At 38.1% G+C, this 5,644-nt stretch overlaps 1 pseudogene; it reads left to right on the top strand.

Annotated features, from left to right (window-relative positions):
• Positions 1 to 368: 368 nt before the first annotated feature.
• On the top strand, positions 369 to 3,286 carry LOC131544206 (carbonic anhydrase 4-like; annotated as a pseudogene).
• The last annotated feature ends 2,358 nt before the right edge of the window (positions 3,287 to 5,644 follow it).

The raw sequence follows: 5,644 nt of genomic DNA on the forward strand, positions 1-5,644 counted from the left end.
CTTTAATGTCTAATATTACTTAAATTCTTTGGTATTTTTTCTAATGAGCTACTCTAACTTTATTTGAGTCAGTATCACTAAAGGTATCTTTACTTTTACTCTGATATGATGACTGGGTAATGTAGACAACACTGACTGTCCACAACATTTCTTTCCTCAATAAAATGCTCAAGTTACATCTGACATGAATATAAGCAAACCAACTGAACATGGATCCTGGGTTATGAACTGGCCATCAAACTACCTGATTGGGGATGGAGTTTGATTGCCGTCAACCTAAATTTTCATCAAACACCTGAACCAAATTGGCCTAATCACTTAACACACTTTAGGTGCCACCTGCCTCAATGAGCTCATGTTGATACCTGGCTAATCATGTCTTTGCACATTTCAGGACGTTGAAACCCTTTGAGTATAAAGCCTTCAAACACAGCGGTTTTTAAACAGGGTTTTGCAGATTTAATACAGGAGCCAAGTTTGGCTTGCAATTAAAAATAAAAGTAAAATAAGAGCCAGAGTTAAGCGTAGTAGTTAAGGACTGAAAGAGTTTAAGTTGTCCAAAATGGTAAGATAGCAGTTTGTATTTGCACTAAAACCTGAGAAGTGAGTCACAAAAATGTGTATAAAAATTACTTTATCTGCTTTTAATACATTATATTTAGTTATTTAATTCTTGGAAGGCACTATGCATTTTTAAATATTTTGAATGGATCTGTTAGATAATCACATTACTGGGCAGAGTGCTTGCATAACTTTTGCTGCTGTTTTTATCTTTATTTTTTTCAGATGAATGCGTTCATAGCCTGCCTTGCTGCTTGTCTGTTGCATGAGGTGTGCAGTGCATCAACACCTGTGTGTAAGTGTTTGTTTGCCATCTGATTACTTTGTAATTTCCATGAATAATATTGCATCGTGTATTGATATTTCAAACATTACTCTCCCTTTTCATGTGCTGCTTCTTAGCTTGGTGCTATCATAGGCCTTCATGTAGTAAGTGGGTTTTTTTTGTTTTGTTTTTTCTTTGCAAATTTCATTTAAAAATAAAATGCGTGCTTCTAAGCTGTTTCAAAATCAGGGATTATACATGATTTGATGCTAATTACCAGGTGGGGATATTTTAAGGTGTCTTTTTTCCCCTGCATCTCAGGTGATGCCGTTTGGTCCATAATCGCAGAGAACGACTGTGATGGCACTCAACAGTCTCCGATAGACATTGTAACCGCCGATGTGCAGGCTAATACTGATCTGACCGCTTTCACCTTCACTGGCTACAATGACCGCGCAACCTTAACTGAGATTGAAAACACTGGCAGGACAAGTGAGTAGTGTAATGTTTCTGTTTCAGCTTTTGTGTAAGAATTATTGACTGGGAACCAAATGTTTAATCTGTTGTGGTTTCACTCTTCAGTTAAAGTTACATTTGGTGACCAGAAAATGTATGTGGAAGGAGGTGATCTGCCAGGCTTGTTTAACAGCACACAGTTTCATCTTCACTGGGGTAATGGCAGCGCCACACCTGGGTCTGAACATGCTGTGAATGGCAAACGATACCCCATGGAGGTTTGAAAACAATGTAACTACAACTGAAAGCTTTTGTTTTATACTGGTCTTCTAAAAGGGTTTTGTGTGTCTCAGTTGCATATCATGAATGAGGCTGGTAACGGCAGTGATCCAGTATTGTCAGTTCTTGGGATCTTCATTGAGGTATGTCACCTTTTCGTCTGATATTTGGAGAAATTGTTCAATTGACCATTTTAATTGTAATCGCCCACAGGCCTCTAATGACACCGGGAAACCAGAGAGCTGGAAGACCTTAACGTCATATCTAGCACAAATTGCGAGTGCAGGTTTGGACCCTTTCCTACAGTACCAGCATACAGAACCACTTCTTTACTAATAATGTACAGAAGTTCATGTTTTAATTTATTTCAGGTGATAAACGCACGTTTCTGACAAGCTCACCATGGATGATCTGCTTCCTGGAGTGGACAGGACTAAGTATTACCGTTATCTTGGCTCTTTGACTACACCAAGTTGTGACGAAGGTGTGATTTGGACCATCTTTAAAGACTCCGTTAAAGTCAGCCAAGATTTGGTAAGTCTAGACTCTATACACAAAAATTTAGGCCTAAATTCAAGATTTCTGTGTCTGGGTTGCACATGAATTGCATTCGTTTTAAAAACCTAATGTGACTCATCAGTCATGCATACGATTTCTATAAAACTGATTTAAGTGCACAATAACCAGGTTTTTGATATTTAACCAAGTGAATATTGCTTGAAATGCAGCTGGACATGTTTTAACCAAGTTTGTTTTGCAACTCACAATTAATAGATGTATGCTGATTGTAAGCCATTTGAACACAATCTTGAAAATGAGAACTGATGTAAATAGTTCCCAAGTGTGTTTTTTTTTTTTTTCTCTATCCATTTGGAGGAAAGGATCAAAGTGTCTCTCTGGTTCAGATTATTTTGATTTCTCCAAATAGATTGACCTCTTCAGTACGACTGTCTACATCAACCAGACCACCAACTCTCCCCTAATGACCAACACATTCAGGGCTGTTCAGCCCATCTATGGCAGGATTGTGACGTCACAGGTAGCGGTTCCCAAAACTACTGGCCTCATAAAGCCAACATCAGGTACCAAAACTACCGGTTTTGTAGGAAACCCAACTACTGGCCTCATAACGCCAACATCGGTTATCAAAACTAGTCTTACAAAGCTGACATCAACCGCAACAAACCCATCCCTGGCTCTCAGTTTTCCTCTTCTGAGTGTCGTGCTCCTGTACTGCATCCTACCTTCGTAAGCTGCTTCACAAAATACTGAGATTAAGATGGCTTTATGTGACTAAAATATTCCCTTTAATGTTAGTGTAAAAAAAAAAAAGCATCAGCAATGTAAAGTAATCGCTAATGTCAATTTGTAACTGTGTTGCTAGATTCCTCATTCTCCGCTTGTTTCCTGCATCTGTTTAATATGAAACTGCCTTCCAGGTTGTGCACTAAAGGCTTTATTTGGTTGTAGTGCTGGGTGTTTTATAGAAATGTTAGCTGTTTGATTTGCACAGTTTTGAATGACATTTGAGCTGCTTGTGGCTTTTACATAAATGCACTTATTGTAACAAGACTATAGTGTCCACTTGTGCAGAAGTGGAATGTTTCTTCTGAATGAAGGCAACATGCTGAGGACGGAGGACATGTCACCGGTTCAACTATTTGCTTTTTAGAAAAAAAAAATGTTGAAATGTTTTAAGATTAAGAATTCATTAAAGTTTATTCAAGCAACTTATTGTAGAAAATGTGTCCTCATTTCGAGCTGGGTAGATTATACAAATTGCAGTCCATTTACATACAGGTGCTGGTCATATAATTAAAATATCACCAAAAAGTTGATTTCACTAATTCCATTCAAAAAGTGAAACTTGTGTATATAATATTCATTCATTACACACATACTGATGTTTCAAATGTTTATTTTTAATTTTGATGACTATAACTGACAACTAAGGAAAATCCCAAATTCAGTATCTCAGAAAATTAGAATATTACTTGAGACCAATACGAAGAAAGGATTTTTAGATATCTTGGCCAACTGAAAAGTATGAGCATGTACAGCACTCAATACTTAGTTGGGGCTCCTTTTGCCTGAATTACTGCAGCAATGCGGCGTGGCATGGAGTCGATCAGTCTGTGGCACTGCTCAGGTGTTATGAGAGCCCAGGTTGCTCTGATAGTGGCCTTCAGCTCATCTGCATTGTTGGGTCTGGTGTCTCATCTTCCTCTTGACAATACCCCACAGATTCTCTCTGGGGTTCAGGTCAGGCGAGTTTGCTGGCCAATTAAGAACAGGGATACCATGGTCCTTAAACCAGATACTGGTTGCTTTTGGCAGTGTGTGCAGGTGCCAAGTCTTGTTGGAAAATGAAATCAGCATCTCCATAAAGCTTGTAAACAGAAGGAAGCATGAAGTGCTCTAAAATTTACTGGTAGATGGCTGCGTTGACTGTGGACATCAGAAAACACAGTGGACCAACACCAGCAGATGACATGGCAGCCCAAATCATCACTGACTGTGGAAACTTCACACTGGACTTCAAGCAACATGGATTCTGTGCCTCTCCACTCTTCCTTCAGACTCTGGGACCTTGATTTCCAAATGAAATGTAAAATTTACTTTTATCTGAAAAGAGGACTTTGGACCACTGAGCAACAGTCCAGTTATTTTTCTCCACAGCCCAGTTAAGATGCTTCTGACGTTGTCTCTGGTTCAGAAGTGGCTTGGTAGCCCTTTTCCTGAAGACGTCTGAGCGTGGTGACTCTTGATGCACTGACTCCAGCTTCAGTTCTCTCCTTGTGAAGCTCTCACAAGTGTTTGAATCGGCTTTGCTTGACTGTATTCTCAAGCTTGCGGTCATCCCTGTTGCTTGTGCACCTTTTCCTACCCAAATTCTTCCTTCCAGTCAACTTTGCATTTAATATGCTTTGATACAGCACTCTGTAAACAGCCACACCTTTCAGTAATGATCCTCTGTGACTTACCCTCTTTGTGGAGGGTGTCAATGTTCGTCTTCTGGATCATTGCCAAGTCAGCAGTCTTCTCCATTATTGTGGTTTCAAAGAACAAGAGATACCCAGAATTTATACTGTAGGGATGGTCATTTATTCAAACTCAAATGTAAATATTCTAAATTTCTGAGATACTGAATTTGGGAGTATTAGTTAGTTGTCAGTTATAATCATAAAAATTAAAAGAAATAAACATTTGAAATATATCAGTCTGTGTGTAATGAATGAATATAATATACAAGTTTCACTTTTTGAATGGAATTAGTGAAATAAATCAACTTTTTGGTGATATTCTAATTATATGACCAGCACCTGTATAGTTTGTAATATAATTTAGGTTAGTCATTTTAAGATTTCTGATTTTTTTTTTTTTTTTTGGGTGCAGTATTATTGTCTGGTTAAGGACACGGCAATAATCTGACACTTCAATGTTTAAAAAATAAACAAAAATAGATGCAATACTTAATGTTGCTTAGTTTTACTTAAAACATTATCCTCTGGTTGAGTAGGCTGTTGTCCATTTACACGATAAATTAATTGTAATAAGCTACTACTGAAATTCCCACAAGCATTACAACAACATCTGAAATGCTTTAAAAAAAATTGAATTGTTGAATGTAACTCAGAGATCCTCATCACCACACCGGCTGGGATCACGGCCCGCACCCGACGGCCAGGAAACCCAGCTCCAGCTCACAAAGGAGCGATATGCCAGAAACCTGTGACGACTGAAACACAGGCAAATGGTCAATGGACACATAAGCATTTATTTTTCATCAGTGTCTTTGTTTTGCATACAAGCACAGTCTATGAATCATCTAGTACTTCCTTATATTTCTATACAGACTGTTAATCCACTGTGCTAAATAAAAACCTTGGATTGTTTTGGTTATTTTATTTATGAGTTTGTGGATATGCTCGGTCCTGGCAGCTTTTACAGCATGTCTATAGCTGAACAAACTGTTTCCATGCAATTGTAAAAGCTTCCAAGTTAGTTTTTTTTTTTTTTTTCTCAATTTGTGCTCAAGATTACGAGTTTCTTTCTTGAGAGAATGGGTATAACTGTTGGGTT

Source organism: Onychostoma macrolepis, chromosome 07 (genome assembly GCF_012432095.1).
Source record: "Onychostoma macrolepis isolate SWU-2019 chromosome 07, ASM1243209v1, whole genome shotgun sequence".
NCBI classification, from domain to species: Eukaryota; Metazoa; Chordata; class Actinopteri; order Cypriniformes; family Cyprinidae; genus Onychostoma; species Onychostoma macrolepis.